Consider the following 20,915-nt stretch of genomic DNA (forward strand, 5'->3'; position numbering starts at 1 on the left):
GTTATTTAACCCCAGTAGTACTAGAAGACACTAGTTTAGGAACCAGCCCATTACCTTCCACTCTCAAGTGACTGGGTTCAGGGCAGGCCACCCCAAAATATGCCCCTTTGGCATACTAATTATTTTGAATATAAGTTACTTTAAAAAAAAACCAGCTAGTACAAGAAGGACACTCTGACCCTCTGTCCCCTGAAAAGCAGGAAATAAATCTCCCATAAGAAAAGTATCATCCATGAACCAGGAGATAGAGAGACATCTACATCACTAGAGATAGGGAATTCAGAGCCAAGAAAACCATACAAACAAAATATTTCTTCCTCACTAATTTACTACCCCAAGCTCAGATTTCTTCTTCTTGTCAATTCTTCACAAATTTGTTTTGTAAAGAAAAAAATGTTGCCTGTCATTCCAGTTCTACAAAGATCAAGTCATGAGCCACCGCAGCTGCCCACCAACAGTGCACCCTGAGGGACATTTAAGATGCAGAAAAGCAAAAAGCATCCTGTGCTTTGGATATATTGGCCTCTAGATACTCAAAATGTATATCTAAGGAAAAATTTCAATGACCCCATATTCTTGCATCTTCCCGTACATATAAAAGCACTAAAATCATTAACTTGAGATGTCTATTCTTTGTGATTAGCAATAATCTTTTCATGCTTGACTACATGTTTTTCCCAGCAAATAAGTTCATATGGATCCTGGCTCCTACCGTACTTCTTGGGAGCAGCTCCTCAGAGCTATTTATGAAGCTGTCTTCTGGGCTATAGTCTTCCATAAGGTCCCTAAATAAAACTTAACTCACAACTTTTTGTTGTGTGTTTTTGAGTCAACAGTTTTGGTGACTGTGAAGGGACCCAGAACAGAATTCTCTCCTTTGCCTCAGCCAGGATCCAGAGCCTTGGTACCAGCAAAGGTCACTTGTGCCAGTCCACCTCCTCAGTAAGTCCAAATGATTGGGCAAATATCTCCTAGGTCTTAGATCTCCTGCTATGGGCTGATGATCCCAAGTTTTTTCCAAGATAAATAAAAAAGATACCTGACTCAGCTGAGAGAGAAGGAAAATGTATCCAATTTAAAGATACTGGGGGGGGGGGGGAAGGGGGCAGTTGAAAGATACTGGGATTTGCTTAGTTAAAAGACACTAAGCCATGTCGACTGGGTAATTAGGTAGGAAGCTGACCAAATGCCTTTCCTAAATGAGGGGCATCAGAAAGCCAGCCTCTGACCTAACACCCCACCCAGATTCATGTACAATACATACAAAACATATTTGCAAGTACTTACTTAATTGGGAACTAAGGAACTCTCACCTTGAAAATGGCCAAGATGGGACTCTTTTTGACATTCCCAAACTGGTTTTTGTGTACACAGCTACAGAAGCTAGCCTGATAAAACATCTTTCCAAAATTCATATTTAAAGGAAGAAAAACCTTTCTAGGAGGAGCCTGCATTTCTCTCCCTATGCCTTTGAGATGTAAATGTTCTACAAATTGGTAAATTTCTAGAGAGTTCTCATTATAAACAGCTATTTTATTGGTACCTATGAAAAAAATAAATTAAAAGGTGGATACAAAGAAATATAGTTGACTAACCTTAAAAACTCCCTTATTTTAAAACAAACTAACCAAAAAAAAAAAAAAAAAAAAAAAGGTTTGGGAAGACTTTTTTGTGGTCTCAGCTTCCTTTCAACAGTCTTACAGATGTTAATAAAAACATTAGGTTAACTAATGTTAATCAAGATAATGAACAAGGTAATAGGAAGAAGTTAAGGGGAAAGTCAAGCAATTTCTTCCCAACAAGGTGGGAAGGGACTCATCCCAAAGGATGGAAATCTTTAGATGGTCATTTAAAAATGAAATAAATAAAATGGACATTGATGGGATTAAAACAAAGGCTGTGATACAACACTACCGAAGGCTGAAACGGCCAAAGGTTCCCCCTACTGATCCCCAACATTAAAGGGCCCCGAACAAGTCTGCTCTACTTAGTTCAGAAAAAGTTTAAAAGGCTGGAAGAAAAAATTACACTGAGATACCCGACCAGCAATTGCTTGGTACAAAAGGCCAATTAATCAAGTTAAAGACTGACAAAAGGGCCTGGGTCGCTTTGCTCAGCCCCTCAATGGGGACCCCAACACCTTTTATACAAAATTAGGTTAAATGGCCAGGGGATCAAAGGGAAAGTTTCTGGGACTGCTTGTAGGAATAAGACTTATTGGTGGGGTCCTAAAAGAGGCTAAAATCAAGGTATAAGAGTTGACAGAATTGAGATGAAATTTTATAAAAATTGGTGTATTTGAATGGGCTTTATATAAGACAGTTAAATCTCTCTTGCCTAATAATATTTTGGAACACACATTAAGTCTCACGGGGGAATGCTCCTCTGCCTGGTGTTATAAGACAGGGCATACAAATCTGCCCCTCAGGCAGTATTAGTTAAATATACTAAAGGAAACCAACAGGGTAACCTGAACTTATACAATATGAAGTAAAAACTGGGGACTAGTATTCAGGGGCTAATAAAGGTAATAATAGAGGGGGTTTTGTTGTTGTTTTTGGCCTCAAGGGTGAATTGCTCTGGGTTTAACTTCTGCACTTAGAAAGAGGGCCTTTGGTTGAATGCCTTGTGCAAACTTTTGAAGGCATGACAAAATGAACCCTAAAGTTCTAGAACATAGAACTGATTTACAGTTTAGTTGGAAATTCTCACTGATACAAAACAGCAAATTAAAGAAAATGTAGCTAGGCAAATCAACTTTTTGCCAGCATTTAGGCAGCAGACCAGTTCTTTGGAGAATTAAAAGCAACTGTCTTTGTCTTGCAAATCTCTACAAAACAGAAATGTAAATACAGCCCACAATGACCTGAGACAGAGCCTAGTTAACTCAATCAGGTAGAACCTGAAACCAAAGGGAAAAAAAAAAGAGGAAAAGAAGCCTTTTTAAAAGCACAAACCACTGAAAAGTCTCCCTTGCCCAAAATCTAATTCACAGTTTACTTAAGGATCTATCAAGGATCTATTTTTTAAAATAAACATCTTAAAAGTCCACAAATAGTAAAAAGCCTTAGTCATCTGAGCAAATAAATTTAACTTATTCCAACTGTTATTTATAAATTAGTAAGTTTATATTGTAATCCTTGATTTATGACTAAGTTTTAAAATGAAGCTATGAGATCTCTGGTTATGTCTGTTTATATATGTCTGTGTGATGTTATAAATATAATATGTCTCCACCTCTGGATAGCATTATCAAAATTAACTTATAAAAGAGCTCCATTTAACTGACTTAAAAGTAAGTGCTTATAAATTAAATACTTCTAAATGTAATAGAAATTAATCCAAACAAATTTCAAGTTCACGTGATCTGAGAAATAGTCAATATTAAATTAATATGTGGTATTAAAGTTTAAGTTTGTTGGTTTAGTTAATACAGACATGTCTTACTTTTATTGTATCTATGTTCACTAAAAGTCAAATAAGGTCATACTACCTCTGTTATAAAATGTATCACCAAAAAAAAAAAAATAGTTTGGCATAATGGCTGACTTGGTCTAATGTCTCATAAAATTTTCATGACTAATCTAAACATAACTGCTGAGAACAACTGAATTAAACATATAAATGGGGAAAGAGCTTTTAGGTGAACTTGTTAAGAATAATTATGTTTTACGATATGCCTACTAAAAAATAGTTTCTTCTGATATTTACTAGAGTTTTATTAAGTTAAATGATGGAAATGATGGAAACTTATTAAATACCTAGATCATTCCCAAATAAAGTAATATACTAAAACATTAATTACAGTAATTAAGTTAATTAACATTAAATTAATGTTAAAACAGTAATTACTGAACATAAGCTTCCATTTAAAGAGAAACTAAAGATATTTAGGACTATTGATAAAAATGTTTGGTGCCATACTGAAAAATTTTCCTTAAAAAAGTACATTTTAGAAATCACGGCCAACAAAAATTAATTATATTGGACTGAATGAACTGATAAATATAATTTATAATTTTATGACCTTCTGTCTAAAATATTACTGGCTTTTCATCTTTGTTTTCCAGAAAACCTTCTTATGCTAACTATGACCAAGAGCAAGTCAATATAGTATACCTTTATAAACGAAGATGAAGCATTTATCTTTTTCTCTCTACCTGAGCCCTCCAGAATGGGGCTTCTCCAGCTGGCTCCCTTCTGGACCTGATGGCTTACTATGATCCAGACTGCACCTAATTATACTAATCATTGTTTTAACTTGTTCTCTCTTTGTTGTTTTTAAGCTGTTTATGCTTTGTCTCTCTCTCTGCTGTGCTACAACCTTACTGATAAGCATTACTAGCTATATTACTTATATCTTGTCTATTTTATAAGATTGTTATCTCTTCCACTACCCATTGTGTAACCAGCCCTTCAACAGCATAATGATGGCTAAACGTCTTGAGACAACTGATCATTTACCTCTATATAAAATTAATTATAATAATGCAACGCTAGATATGGGAAGAAGCAACAAGGGAAAAGCATTTCCTGGATCATAATAAACTAGTAGGACAGATGTTCCAGAGAATTTTAGTTTATTAACAGAGCCTAATCCAGACACAGCACATAAATGGCCTATCACCAAGATGCATCCTCCCCTAACCTAGGAGTAAGTTACTAGGGCCATGGGACAAATTAGTCATGAAATGTCTCCCAAACCTTGGTCAAATCTATGACCAACAGGGGTCAGTGTAAAGAAAAAAATATTGCCTGCCATTTCAGTTCTACAAGGATTAAGCCATTGCCTTGGCAGTGCCCGCTGACAGTGCACTCTGAGAGGAATTCAGGACGGAGAAAAACAGGAAGCATTCTGTGCTTTGGATATGCTGGTCCCTAGAGAGTTAAGACACACACACACACACACACACACACACACACACACACACACACACACACACAGAAAAATTTCGATGATCTCATATTTTTTGCATTTTCCCATACGTAGAGAAGCACTAAAAACATTAACTTGAAATGTCTATCGCTTGTATTAGCAGTTATCTTGTAATGCATGACTATACATGTTTTTCCCAGCAAAAAAAAACAAAATCATGTATATCCCTTACCTCTTCAGAGCAGTTCTTCAGAGCTATCTGAGAGGCCATCTTCTGGGCTAAAGACCTCAATAAGATCCCTGAATAAAACTTAACTCACAACTTTTACACTGTGTTTTTATTTCAGTCCATTTTCTTTGCCTAAACAGTATAAAAGCCACCAGCTTTGGTCACTTCTTTGAGTCTCATCTTTGGCCCATGTATGTACAAAATTAAATTAAATTTGTTTTTCTCCTGTCAAGCTCTTTTATTTTTTCATCTTTTACTTTTTTAAAGACTTTTTTTTTTTTTGATGTGGACCATTTTTAAAGTCTTTATTGAATTTGTTACAATATTGCTTCTGTTTTATGTTTTGGTTTCTTCACCGCAAGGCATGGGGGATCTTAGCTCCCCAACCAGGGATCAAACCCACACTCCCTGCATTGGAAGGCAAAGTCTTAACCACTGGACCTCCAGGGAAGTCCAAATCTCTCTTTTATTATAGAGAGTGTCTCAGCCAAGAACCTAGAAGGGTAAAGGGAAATTATTTTTCCTCCCCTTCACAAGTATTTTGCTGTCTCAAGCACCTCTCAGGGTGTGCCCTTTGGGTGCCAACTCAGCACTGCCCTCCTATCACCACCCACACTGCTACCCACCCTCTCTCCACTGCTCAAACTAAACAGCTCATTCACAATTAACTTGACAAATCATTCTTCAATAATGTGTAATGGCATTTTAATGTGCAAATTCATATGGATATAAGAGTTTAGGCCTCCTCACTGAACACCCACCCCACCTTGGGTAATACTTTAAACTTGAAGATTAATTAGAATTTCTCAGTCCTCATTTTCTTCTACTTCACAAGAAAATTTCATGTAGTTTACCTTACCACACGTAGCGTAATCCCTGACAGTTGGGTTTTCTATTTTTTGTAATGCAAGTGCCTGACTTAAGGTTTGACTGCCCAGGCATCCACTTCAAAGAGGCATCCCCTTCAAAGATGGCTATCTCAAACACAGTCAGTCACACAGCTACATAAGGAGCCAGGCCTCACCCCAGGCTCCTTTGTTTTGAAGATCTTGGTTGATTTGGATAATTGCCCATTTGAGCCCATTGGTTTTTCTCTTCCTCCACTTTGAATTCCTGCTCTTAACTTTAAATTCACTAGTAAGGAGTGAGCCTGCAAAACCCTAGGCCTCCACGCTCAACCCCAGTAAAAGCAGAACCCCAAATCCATGTACTTGCATTGCATGCACCCTCTCTCCTCTCCCCCCCCACCATACTGTACCCTGACTGCATGGCCCCAGATGTGCCATGCAATTTCCAAGACAAGCAAGTAATAAACTTTTTTTTTTTTCAAAGTTTCCTGAGTTATTGCTGAGGACATCTTGCAATCATAATAAGAACCACAAAGGCGGTCCAGCCACAACATTAGTTATCAATAGGCTAAGAGCAGCATACAACACCACATTAACCTGACATCACAATTTTTTCAGCTTCCCTAACTATACTGGCTATGTTCTCTGACCTTCACCTTGCTGCTTCTTCTCCTAATCCTCTGTGAGCTACTTCTCTAAAATATACTCTTTAGCCTTATAACTCAGAAGGCTTACTCACTCTCATGACTGCTACCACCTTTAGGTTGGTGAATTCCAAACCTTTATCTCTTGCGTAGAATTCCAGTAACATATGTTCAGTACTTATATAGGGATTTCTCTCCTATATATAGCCACTGACCAACATTCAAATATGCATAAAGATGAATTTGCCTCTTTCTCTTCCAAATTTATATACTTTTTTCCAAATCTTGAAGCTCTGAGTTACCTCTTCCCTTCCATTCATAAATTAAGTCTAAAAGAACTGTTGATTCTTCTTTTGAATTCTCTGTTCAAAAAAGTCAAAATTAAATTAGATGTTCTCATCATTTATTGCTTAGATTATTCAACTCTTTCCCTAGTTGGTCTTCCTGACTAAGGTCTCTCTCCATTCAATTTATCAATGACCAAATTTCATTACTTTCACTTTCTGGTTTAAAATTTCTGCTGATCCCACATCAGCAACTATCTTAAACTCTTTGATCTAACCTGACAGGTTCGTTGCTGACAGCATATCTCCTTCTGTTCTCTAATCATAAAAGTAATCAATGAATCACAGTGTACTATAAAATTACTACACTGTAAAATCATGAAAAAAAGGGGGGGCTGTGCATCACTTGTTTATCGCTGTTATTTCTCTATACTTGGAGAAAAAAGTTATTATGGGATCAAGAAATAGCTTTAGTTCATATTAATTTCCATACCTGATATGCTGTCTTCTTTCTTTATTTCTTATAAAAAGCAAGGTTCAAATCCTGTACTATCTCCTCCAATAAATATTATCAATCCTCTGACCTGTATTGCTCCTTCTCCTTTTTCAAATACTATAGCTTTACAATATCCTATATTCCACTTCACCTGAAGTAGCCTTGCTTCTCTAGCTAGATATTATTGTATCCTGTCTATTTGAAAATTGTCATCATATTAGACAGGAAATAAAACGAATTTGAATCCTTATAACTAGAATCTAAAAGATGAGTTAAGAAAGGCAAATGAATAAGAGATCATCTCCCAGTTACTGGGTTTAGCTGCTAGTAGGGAATAAAGTCTCAATGCCAAATCCATTGTGATAAAGCTGTGGAGAGAAGAGAAACCAAAGTGTACTCATATGTGTATGGGGGTGGGGGGTACTCTTTCACCAAGAAGGGAAAGAAAGTGAGTTGTGAACCAAACAGTGGTCTTACTTGAGGAAAATGTAGATTCCTCTCTGCAGATTTCAAGACTCATGATAGACATCAGCCAAATTTCAACCACAAATTCATTTTGTAAGTGAAATAAATGAATTTAAAAGTAATTTCCATTTTAATGATTCCTTCTGCAACATAGATATAGGCATTTTTATATCTTAAAATAATAAACATAATAATTATTATAATAGCTATCAGTTGTGAATTATTTGCTATGCCCCAAGTATAGTATTAAAATCTTTATCCAGCAGAAATGACAGAAAAATCATGTAAGGGATGTGTGGGGAAATAAAACATTTCCTACAAAAAGTCCAAGCCTCCTGCAATATGAAAATGAATTCACTATAAAGTTAGGGGATCCTTTCTTTCATTTCTCCTAGCAACATTTTCATATATCATAGGATTAAATCTGTAGCCATTTGTTTCCCCAATGATGGTACTAAATTGCTCTGATCCATACAGATAATAAAACTTATTTCCGCCAAAGCCAAAAGGATACATCCTAGGATAGGTTCCTAAGTACTGGATGAAAGTACTGAGGGGACCATTCCTAGGTATTTACATTTCAAGGAGGAATGAGACCCAGGACTTAGAGACATCTCTCAGTATGAGGTACACAAGGCTATCTGACTTCTGGGGAGATTTTATCTACATGCCAAAGTATTATAGTTATGAATTAGGCCCATTATGTTTCCAAGGAGACTCTTTAGGGAAGGGAGGAAGACAGTTACCTCCTTACCCGTTATTAAGCAGAGAAAAAAATTTTTTTTTCATGTTTTTCGCCTACAGACAGTTTGGCTACTTGAGTGGAACAACTGACTTGGCTCTCATTGCGTCACCAGAAATGCAAGGCCAGGAGCAGATGTGGGGGTGGTACTTTAATTAGTAATAACAACGTCACTGATACACGGCATCCAAGTGCTCATTCAGAAGAAAATTAATAAAGATGAACATTAAAAACCCAGAACTCAACATGATGTGACTTTACAGTCTTGGCAGTTCTAAACACTCAGGTGTACAATACATAACTTACTTTATTTCTACATCTCACTATTTCTGCTTCTGAGAACTTAACCTAACACAAAACTTCAATTTTGGTTTTTAAATTTAGACTTTCCTGTGATTTCACACTCTGATTTCAGAAAAAGTATATGTAAAATTAAGGCATCAAGGGTGGTATGCATATGATCCTTGCTCATTTTTCTGGAGATACCTTGTAGAGATACAACTTGCATGTATTCCCTCCACGCAGCTATTAAACATATACTGCTATTGAGCATGTATTGAGTGTATTGAATGGTGATGTCCTTGCTGACTTGATTCCCACCTCAGTTATGAGGCACAATCTAGCATCTGCAATTTCAGTTCAATCACCCCATCGTCCTTATCATGTGCTTCCCACCTTGGTAGAGGTGGAGGTGAGGAAGATCAATAATTGGCAATCCTACTCAATTTCTGAATAATTAAGAAATACAAATTAGTTGGCTTTTTGGGAAGTCCAAATATTACCTTTGTGTCTGATTAAAGCAGAAGGTGGAGAGTGTGATTTATCCATTACCATGTTTGCTAGTACTGAATCCAAAATTATGCGGGTTTCCCTTTTAGTCTCAGCAATATGGTATGGGGACAGTCCTTCTCCCACCCTGTAAAATGGGAGAGCGGAGCAGCTTCCTGAAAACAGTTCAATCCCAAGAACAAGCAGAGATAAAGGGGCCCCCAGTTTCTTCTTCTCAATTCAACTATCAAATAACTCCCTGAACTATTGAGGTAGAAGTTAGGTTGAAAGGCCACACATGTTATGACAATGGATCTTACATATAAAAGAAAAATAAGAGGTGGGGAAAAAGCATTCTACAATTCCTTCCATACACCAATATTCTCCAGCATTCTATTTCTTAAACCACTGAGCTTAATCATTAAGCTTCCCCCAGCTGGGGGAGTGGCTTCCCCCCAGAGAAAGGAATCAGCAGCCTATCAAGACATTCCTGCTCCCACCCCAACTATGACTTCAGGTATCCTTCTGGAACCGCTGTTGGCTGTTTAGATTTTCAAGCCCCAAATCCTCCAAAACAGGTCAAAAATCACATTAACTAAATTAAATCTTTAGTCATTCTAAATCTAGAGCTGAATATTTATTCTCAATTCTATTTCTTATGCCAAATTTTCACCATTTCTATCAGAGGTCCTGCAATTATATCAATTGTATCAATGGCTTAAATTCTAAGAATAAAATTCTGACATTATAGACATATCCCAAATTTGAAAATAACCTCTTTAAATTATTAAACTCCCAAGGAGAAATTAAAATCCAAAGATTAGATCACCTTGAAAGTTCAAACACAAAAAACCTTAAGGTTCAAGGGAATTAACATCTATGGTCAAATTCTCATGCCTTTGTGAGCTGCAGCTTGAAAATGTTAAAATCAGACTGTTAGGAGAAAGTCCAAAACTCATGTTGACGAATTTCTTCTACTTCCTCTCAGTCAGAGGTATTCCCAGTGTCTGAAATGGGTATATTTCCTTCAGGGATTCATAAATTGTATCATACAGGTTTTTACTAGCTACATTTTAGAGTCCAAAGAATAGTCATCTGGAAAAAAAATAGAGGTGACTCTATATCATACTCCATGACCACTGATAAACTCAAAAAGAATCAAAGATTTAAATGTATGAAGGAAAAAAATGCAACCATGAAAGTACTAAAACAGACAAATTCCTTTATAAACTTGGAGAAATACATTTCTAAATATGACTCAAAACCCATAAAAGAAAATATTGATATATTTTACTATATTAAAAAAAATAAGCAGGGTCAAAACACAAATGACTGACATGGGAAAAAACATCTGAAACATCACAGGCAAAAGGTAAATCTCCCTCATATAAAAAGAGCAGCTAGATATCAAACAGAAATAAAACACTAAAAGTTCCCTAGAAAAAGGGCAAACAAGAGCCAGTTCACAGAAAAAGAAATTCAAGCGGCCCTTGAACAAATGGAAAGATTCAACTCATTTGTATCTTATTATTAAATAATAAATACAAATTAAAACAACACTGAAGTAACATTTTTCACCTATCAGATTGGCAAAAATCTCAACATTTCATAATACTCTGTTAATGAGGCTATGATGAAGCATAGTGTAAGCTGAATGCAAAATGGTAAAAGACATATGGGATTTGGCAATATATAAACAATGCGACATGCATTCATCTTTTGATCCAACAATTCAAGTTCTCAGAATTTATACTATAGGTATACCTGCCCAAAATGACAAGTATATAAGCTTATTTATTACCACCCTACTATTTTAATTGCAAAAGAATGGTAATCACCCAAGTGTCCATCAACAGGGGAATATTTAAACAAACTATGATACATTCACATAACAAAATACTACTACTACAGCTATATTTATACTTTATATAATGAGAAAGAATGAGAAGCTCTCTATATATTGATATGGAAATATTTCCAGAATATGCAATTAAAAGAAAAAAACAAGGTGCAGAATAGTGTATAAAATTTGATTTCTTTTGTAGAGAAAAAGAAAAATTAAGAATATATATTCATATTTGCATGCATTTGCATTTTAAAAATGACACAGGTAGCATACCTAATATAGGACCTACTAAAGAGTTTACCTAACTAGTCTGACTCAGACCAGACTGCTTGGGTCTGTCTCTCTCACTTACAAATTAATTAAACTCTTTGAGCCTATCTATAAAATTGGAATTATAAGAATTCTTTTCCTATAGGACTGATATACAAAATAAATGAGTTGGGGCTTCCCTGGTGGCGCAATGGTTAAGAATCTGCCTGCCAATACAGGGGACACAGGTTTGATCCCTGGTCCAGAAAGATCCCACATGCCATGGAGCAACTAAGCCTGTGCACCACAACTACTGAGCCTGCACTCTAGAGCCTGTGAGCCACAACTATTGAGCCCATGTGCCACAACTACTGAAGCCTGCACGCCTAGAGCCCGTGCTCCACAAGAGAAGCCACCGCAATGAGAAGCCTGCACACCACAACAAAGTGTAGCCCCCACTCACCTCAGCTAGAGAAAGCCCTCACAGCAACGAAGACCCAATGCAGCCAATAAATAAATAGACAAATAAATAAATTTAAATAAATAAATAAATGAGTTAACATTTGCAAAGTACATAAAACAGTACTGGGCATTTACTAAGTATTATAGAAATGCTTGTTAAATAACTAAATAAGTAAAACTTGCAGGGGATAGAACAGAAGTAAGATTTATCAACATTTTTTTTTAGTTTTTGAGCTATTACTTTTTGAGTTTTGGATGTATGGTTCAAAAACAATAGTAAATTAATATATAAAATTAAAACTGGCCCCACAGCCACAAAATTTAAATACAAGACATTCCCAGATTCTAGAATAGACAACACCCCCCCCCAAAAAAAAACAGTGTGTTCTTAAAAACCAGAATTGAATGTCATCTAAAGGAAGAAGGAGACCTGGAAATATTCTTGGTTTCAGTTTCACTGGGATACTTGTAAGTTTGTGTGAATACCGCAGATTCCAGAAACCTGCTGTTAGTACATTAATTCTGACACTATGGCTTCATGATATCTGGGAGCAAAATGAGCTTAGGATACCACTGCCTCTCTGAAAGAATGACATTTGAAACATTCCTGCCTTCCAGAAAAGTTTAAAAATTTGCAATCAAGATCACCAGATTTTATTGAAAGTACAATTTTCCCCTCTGCAACATATTTTAAAAACCTCTTCATTTCTGTTCCCTCCTTTAATTCTCAGTTTTTGGCGCTCTGGTCCTGCTGGAAGTGCAGACTCTATCTTATAAAACAAGCCCTACTATCTCCAGGAAGCAGATATTTCCAATCCTATACCACAGTGGCTCTTTCCACTGCCTCTTGTTATGGAATTGCTAAGCTGGTGAAACCTGCCTCTCAGGGAGGGCTTCTTTCTTATCCTATTTGTTTTGGCTGGAAAATCACTCTCAACAGATTCCTAAACTGAAGCTGCGATTGACGCTTCTGAAGCCGCGATTGACGCTTCTGAAGCCTGAAACCCTAGAGGCCACTGAGAACTAATACCCTTTCCATATGCTCCTGTAGGCAGTGTCTTTCATCACTGAATTGTTCAGACCTTGAAGAGTACTTTTTTCTGCTACAGATTTTTCTGCAGCAATGCAATATGCCTCTAGTTTTTATTTTCATCTATCCTTCTCCTACACCTTTCAGAAAGTACTAGTTAATTTTTTAACCATTTAATCTGTTTAAGAAGTTGAGTTTCTAATTGTTTAACCTGCTTATTAATTTGGTCTCCTGCAAAATACAAAGAATTATTGTAGTTTGCTGGAAATGAATACCTGCTTTCTTTTTTATCTTTTCTAGACATCAGTTTTTTCCTAATTTTTTCCTCTATTTCTTAAGTTCCAGAATCATTTCTATCATCAACGATGAAATCATTAACTTCTGAGTTTACTAACAGTATCTACTGTTGAAACAAATCTCTTCTCCTCCACTTCCCTGAGATGGAAAATTCCACAAAAAACCTTTTCTCCCATTAGACTGATATCAAGCCCATTCATGTTCTTGCCTTGCTCCTTTTAATATTCCTTATCTTGCTGAGCTTTCCTTGTCTTGAGTCCTAATTCTTGGGTATGTTCCTTTGAGGCACAAACTATACCTCTCTGCAAACCTACAAAGACTATATTATCTGAAAAGCACCTAATGATACAGATCTTCCTAGTTTTCTCACTGTTTAAGATTCTGTTCTAATGCATTTTACATCATTTCTTATCTGTGACCTCTCAATAGTTTCCTGTTTCTTGACTCTCTTTGAAGTCTCTTTCTCTTTTTGATTAATTTGGGACATGGGGACCCTATTTCAATCTAGTAACAACTAAACACCTCTCCCTTTTCCAATACTCTGTTGTACACCATTTAGATCCCCTTGAATCTCCATTTCTCTCTTATAGATGTCTACTGGAACTTCAAAGTGTTATTTTCTATGTCACCTTTGTCAATTCACTCCCTAATTTCTCAAGTTTTCTTCTAAAAAAAGGTTTATTTTCCTCCAGCCTATTTGTTCTTTTGTTTCCATTCTTCCATTGTTCTATATTAATCTGAAGCACAAATTTTAAATTACTCTAACACCTCAAACTCCTAAGCAAAATCAATTATTAGAACCAGAGCATCCCAAGCACAAGCCTTTTTGACTTGCTTTCTTAGCCACTATTTTTGCAATAATTTTATTTAGTTGTTTCTCATTCTGAATTTAAGAAGAAACTATATGCTCTTCACAGTAAGGGTCCCCCCCCTTTTTTTTTTTAAATTTTGATATCCATCAACCTCCTATGGGTAGAGTCACAGTTTGAATCTCAGCAGTGAAAAGTCATGGTCAGATTGTATGAAATTATCAAATTTAGAGCCACCTGAGATCAAGAATTACGAGCAACTTTAAAAGATAGGGACAAGTTACATGACTCCTCCAACGTTTCCTCTCTTGACTTTAAAGGGGACTCGAAACAATGTAAAAGATAATCAGAATTTCAGCAAACTTTCTCTGCCACCAACCTAAGCCTGGCACCAAATAAGTCCTGCAGATACTGCTGGATACAATAGAAACACTTTGAGGCCTAAAAAAAAGGCCGGTACATGAAAAGACTCTCTACAATCAAACCCTTGTCTCAGACAAGGCTACTTAGAAAAAGTAAGGTATGCAGAATTCAAGGTCAAGCAGCAACAACGATTTCGTTAGGACGCATTTAGCAAGGATATCTCAGCGGTACTGGTCAGATTTTGCTTGTTGAGCCCGTCAAAGCTTGCCTGCCTTTGCTTACAGCCCAAAGCATACAGACATGCCTCTACAGAAAAGTATTTGCTTATATAAAAACAGCCACTCTCCTGTAAACATAATCGCCATACGCTGCAACAACCCACCGCAGTCGAAAATATATGGTCAGTGCCTAGTCTAATACTCACCAAGTTTAACACCTCCCACCCTAGCCACGGCATAAGCACACACTAAGATTTACTCCATAAACACTCTACAACAAAGAATTCCTCTTTTTCGTTCTCTTTATCGCCACTCGATATACCAGACGTTGGGGTGTGAGGAAGGTCCGGTAAGTAACGTCTCTCTTTTACCCAGACAGAAAAGAAAAAGAAGAAAAGAAAAAAATAACGCAACAGGGAAACCAAACTATTTCCTTATAAACGCTAGCGAAGATGTTCAAGACTATGGTTTATAAAGGCAGGTTTGCTGATACTGAAATCCAGAATTAGACAGACTTACCAACGATGGCACAGGCAGCGGCCAACAGCAAGATGGCGCGAGGCAAATTCCGCACCTGTCAACTTCACTGCCTGAGGGGGGCGGGGTAAAGCGGGCACTTCCTAGAGACGCTCCTCCCTAAGAGGAAAGGAAGGGGTGGATCTCACGCTCTTTCTCTTTCAAAATTGACCAATCAGATAGCTGATTGCTGGCTGCACAGGAAGAAGTAAAAAGAGAAGCGTTAAGCGTGTTGTTCTTATACATGTTCCTCCGTAGTGAAGGAAACAGTCTTGGGACAAGGTGTTCCGGTTCCTCTACGTAATGCATAGTCTCTCGGGCGGGAATCTTTTCCTTTCACGTCCCAGCCATCTTTTGGCAAACTCACTGGTTCTTTCTTTCTGTTACGTCTTAATCCCATGGGGCCGCAAGGCCACTTTGAGATTGCCTGACACCAGTGAGTGAGCTGCAAGTCTTGCAGCGTGTGAAATATGTTTTCCAAACCATGGCCCTTGAAAGTGAAAGGGGGCAATAAAATTAATTAAAATTATAAATTTTTGAGATTTTATATTGGTGGATTTCTGTAGAGGACAATTCAGAATTCATTTTGTAAACTACAATTATTTTTAAAAATTAAAATTATTTCTAAAAAGCATATTTAAACAAAACTTTAAAATATCTTCATTATAATATGAACATTAAAAATAATAGAATGATGATTCTTGGCACATATTAATGTATTTTAATTAGTGTTTCAGCCTTTATCATTTGTAATACTGGTCACTAATATTTTTCTGAAGAATACATTTTTTTTAACATGGTGTTAGTGTTTTTAAATTTTTTTAATTGCCTACAGTCTTCTCAAATATGTATTTTATGAGTGATATATAGGAAATTTTGACAACTTTATTTGTCACTGTAGATGATAATATTTTAAACTAAGAAAATAAACTGAGAGAAATTATGCTAAACAGAAAATCTCATTTCTATTTTTTCTTAAAATATGTAAATTTTTCAGTCCAAATATTTTCCCAAGTACTGTCTTTTTGCCTCTACTCAAAGTAACAATCTTCACCAAACATCCGTATGACACAAGCTTCAGAAAATAAGTTTTCTATTATTTATGATTCTTTTGAAGATTTGGCCAAATTTAGATGCTGCAAATTGAAAAGACTTTAAAGTTCATTTTATTTCTCTAAGAACGTGAATTTATCCTGTTATAATAGGAGCTCCATGAAAAGATTCTTCACATGGGTTAAAATATCCCAAGGAACAGTTAGAGACTTTCAAAATTAATCTTATATTGTTAGGGAAACCACTGACTGAAAACGCCAGCCCTGGCCAGGCACTGTAGTAACCACTTGCAAGAGTTATTGTAAATAGGAGGTCCTAGTAAGGAATGTAGAACTAACAAGCTATCACCAACCAGAAGAATTTGAGAAATGTTTAAAGGAGAGAAGAGATGCCAGTCCATATGGCCTACCAAACTCCCAGAATCCTTCTTGCTGGAATGCAACTTGGCTGAACGATGTGCATGCCATCAGGAAGGACCCTGAGTCAGAATGACTGGCCAGAGATAACCTGGAAACTAATCTCATCACCATAAAACCCAAGACTGCAAGCCTCATGGCAGAGCTGTCCTCCTGGTTTCCCTTATCCTTCTGCTCTCCAACTGGGTGCCCCTTCCCAAAAAAGTCTCTTGCTTTGTCAGCACGTGTGTCTCCTCAGACAATTCATTTCCAAGTGTTAGACAAGAGCCCACTCTCAGGCCCTGGAAGGGGTCCCCCTTCCTGAAACAATATTATACAGAATTTAAAATCCACTTGAACTTGTTTAGGTTATTCCTTGATTTTTGCAGAGATAAATTTAAACATCTTCCTTGTGTCACAAGCTTTTTTTCAATAACTGCTATCTACAAAATCTTCAAAATCTGAATTTTATTAGCACATTTTTTGTTTAATTAAAATTTCTAAATGATTTTAAAACAATGCAACAAAATTCTGTAAATTTTGTTTATAAAAAATTGAACAGCTTTGTAGACCATTTAAATTTATTTGTAAGATGTATTTTTAAAGAATTAAATACTCTTAAAATCCTATTTTGGAGCAACCAAGGGGGAAAAAACATATGTTATTATGTTTGAGTCTTTTTTTTTTCTTTTTTGGTACTCAATTCTGGTTTTATCACAAAAAGTTTTGCAGTTTGGTTCATCAAACTGTTATATACAGTAGTGCCTTGGTATCAATGGGGAATTGGTTCCAAGGACCCTTCCACCCCCAAAGGGTACCAAAATTCACAGATGCTCTCGTTCCTTGTATAAAATGCCATCGTATATGCATTTAGCCTAGCCTACGTACATTCTCCCATATACTTTAAATCATCTCTAGATTACTTATAATAGCTAAAACAATGTAAATGCTATACAAACAGTTGCCCATGCACTGAAAATTTTGGAATTTTTTTTATTTTTCAATATTTTTAGTCTATGGTTAGTTGAATCTGTGGATGTGGAACCCACAGATACTAATAGCCAACTATATACAGGCATACCTTGGCGAGGTTGTGGGTTCAGTTCCAGAGCACCACAATAAAGCAAATATCAAAAAAATAAATCAAGTGCACAAATTTTTTGTTTTCCCAGTGCATTAAAAGTTATGTTTACACTATATAGTAGTCTGTTAAATGTACGCTAGCATTATATCTTAAAAAAACAATGTATGCCACAAGAGGATAGAAAGCAGTATCAGCAGTATTTCGTCTTGTGGAACTGAAAACCACAGCCACAGAAAGACAGAGAAAATGAAAAAGCAGAGGACTTTGTACCAGATGAAGGGACAGGATAAAACCCCAGAAAAACAACTAAATGAAGAGGAGATAGGCACCCTTCCAGAAAAAGAATTCAGAATAATGATAGTGAAGATGATCCAGGACTTTGAAAAAAGACTGGATGCAAAGATCAAAAAGTTTACCAAAGACCTAGAAGAATTAAAGAGCAAACGAACAGAGATATGCAACACAGTAACTGAAATGAAAAATACGCTAGAAGGAACCAACAGCAGATTAACTGAGGCAGAAGGGCGAATAAGTGACCTGGAAGACAGAATGGTGATAATCACTGATGTGGAAAAGAATAAGGAAAAAAGAATGAAAAGAAATGAAGACAGCCTAAGATACCTCTGGGACAATGTTAAACGCACCAACATTCACATTGTAGGGGTCCCAGAAGAAGAAGAGAGAGAGAAAGGACCCGAGAAAATACTGGAAGAGATTATAGTTGAAAACTTCCCTAACATGGGAAAGGAAATAGCTACCCAAGTCCAGGAAGCACAGAGAATCCCAGGCAGGATAAACCCAAGGAGAAACACACCAAGACATATAGTAGTCAAATGGACAAAAATTAAAGACAGAGAAATGTTATTAAAAGAAACAAGGGAAAAATGACAAATAATATACAAGGGAACCCCCATCAGGTTAACAGCTGATTTCTCAGCAGAAACTCTGTGAGCCAGAAGGGAGTGGCATGATATATTTCAAGTGATGAAAGAGAAGAACCTACAACCAAGAATACTCTACCCATCAAGGATCTCATTGAGATTCGACAGAGAAATCAAAAGTTTTACAGACAAGCAACAGCTAAGAGAATTCACCACCACCAAACCAGCCCTACGACAAATGCTAAAGGAACTTCTCTAAGCGGGAATCATAAGAGAAGAAAAGGACCTACAAAAACAAAAACAAAACAATGAAGAAAATGGTACTAGGAACATACATATCAATAATTACCTTGAATGTAAATGGACTAAATGCACCAACCAAAAGACACAGACTGGCTGAATGGATACAAAAACAAGACCCATATATATGTTGTCTACAAGAGACCCACTTCAGACCTAGGGAAACATACAGATGGAAAGAGAGGGGATGGAAAAAGATATTCCATGCAAATGAAAATCAAAAGAAAGCTGGAGTAGCAATACTCATATCAGATAAAATAGACTTTAGAATAAAAAATGTTACAAGAGACAAGAAAGGACATTACATAAAGATTAAGAGATCCATCCAAGAAGAGGAGATAACAGTTTTAAATATATATGCACCCAATATAGGAGCACCTCAATACATAAGGCAAATGCTAACAACTATGAAAGAGGAAATGCAAGGCATAAATAGAGATACAGATGTAGAGAACAAACACATGGACACCAAGTGGGGAAAGCAGGGAGGGTTGGGGGAGGGAATGAATTGGGAGATTGGGATACCAAATTGTACACTCTAAATATATGCTGTTCATTGTCTGTTAACTGTATCTCAATAAAAACAAACAAACAAACAAAAAAAGCAGTGTATGTACCTTAATTTAAAAAATATTTTATTGCTAAAAAATGCTAACCATCATCTGAGCCTTCAGCAAGTCACAGTAGTAACACCAAAGATCATTAATCCCAATCACCATAATAAATATAATAAAATGAAAATTTTTGAAATATTCCAAGAATTACCAAAATGTGACATAGAAACATGAAGTGGTCAAATGTTATTGGAAAAATGGCTCCAATAGACTTGCTGAAAGGAGAGTAGCCACAAACTTCCAATTTGCCACAAACCTCTACAAAACACAATGACGTGAAACACAATAAAACAAGGTATGTCTGTATGTTTTAGAGCAATATATGTGAAGTTTGACTATTACAGCCTATAAATTAATTGCAGTTTGGATGCATTTATGAATTGTGTACACACCACAGTCAATTCCAAGGATATAGTTGTTGCATACATTGTCAATAAAAATTTTTATTTTTTACTATGACCTTATGTCTTGCCCATTTAAATTCATATTAGTACAAATAACTTATTTTAAACATAATCCTTTTAACTTAATACAAAATAACATTCACATAAATAGCAGAGATTTTACTTCTGAGGAATGAATTTTCAAGTTTTAATGTGATTCCATGAGCTGAACAGGAAAAACAAAGAAAAGCATGGGAAGTTATTTAACTTAGTTTCTTCTTGAAGCATCTGAGAGCAACAATATAAAACTGGCCTTATGTAACAGCCAATGTCTCAAACTACATACACGGGAAAATTTGGGATTAAAAATAAGAAAAACTAACTAGATGAATAGTCTTTACTCTAAAGGAAAACGTCTATTTCACAATATGTACATGTATCTTCTGCAGCCATATGTGTGTCCATTTTTTATCTTCCAGTACAGTATTCTTAAAATAACTACTAACCTTTGAAGTAGATGTGATGATTCTTCTGAAAGTCTGTGTCTTCCAGTTTTCATAGTGATATCACTAACGTTATGGTGGATGATAAATAGCGTCACATATTTTGTGTACTTATTATCAACTCTCTTAAAAACAGAAATTTATTATCTAAAATCTCATTAAACGTGCACTTTCCTTCTTAAAATCTCATTGCTCATGAAAAGGCTTATCGCAAAATTGATTTTTAATTGCTATGCTATGATTCTATGACCGTCACACAGCAATTGTATAATTTCAATACAATAAAAAATGAAACAAACATTGGAATTTTGCGGAAAAAGTCATAAAATAATATGTTTTGGTCAAGAAACTATGCACATTTAAAATAATTATCTAACTATATTAGCACTTGTAAGGTGTGTTTAGTCTATGATACCATCCTTTCAGCTTGACCATCCACACAATTTTTTGAGAGATTCTATGCTTCCTGGGAAGCTTTTGTTTTTATTTCTTTATAACTGATGCTTTGCAGGTTACTTGACAGAACTGACATCTCCATTTATTTAGGTCATATGAACTGC

Source organism: Hippopotamus amphibius, chromosome 3 (genome assembly GCF_030028045.1).
Source record: "Hippopotamus amphibius kiboko isolate mHipAmp2 chromosome 3, mHipAmp2.hap2, whole genome shotgun sequence".
NCBI lineage: Eukaryota > Metazoa > Chordata > Mammalia > Artiodactyla > Hippopotamidae > Hippopotamus > Hippopotamus amphibius.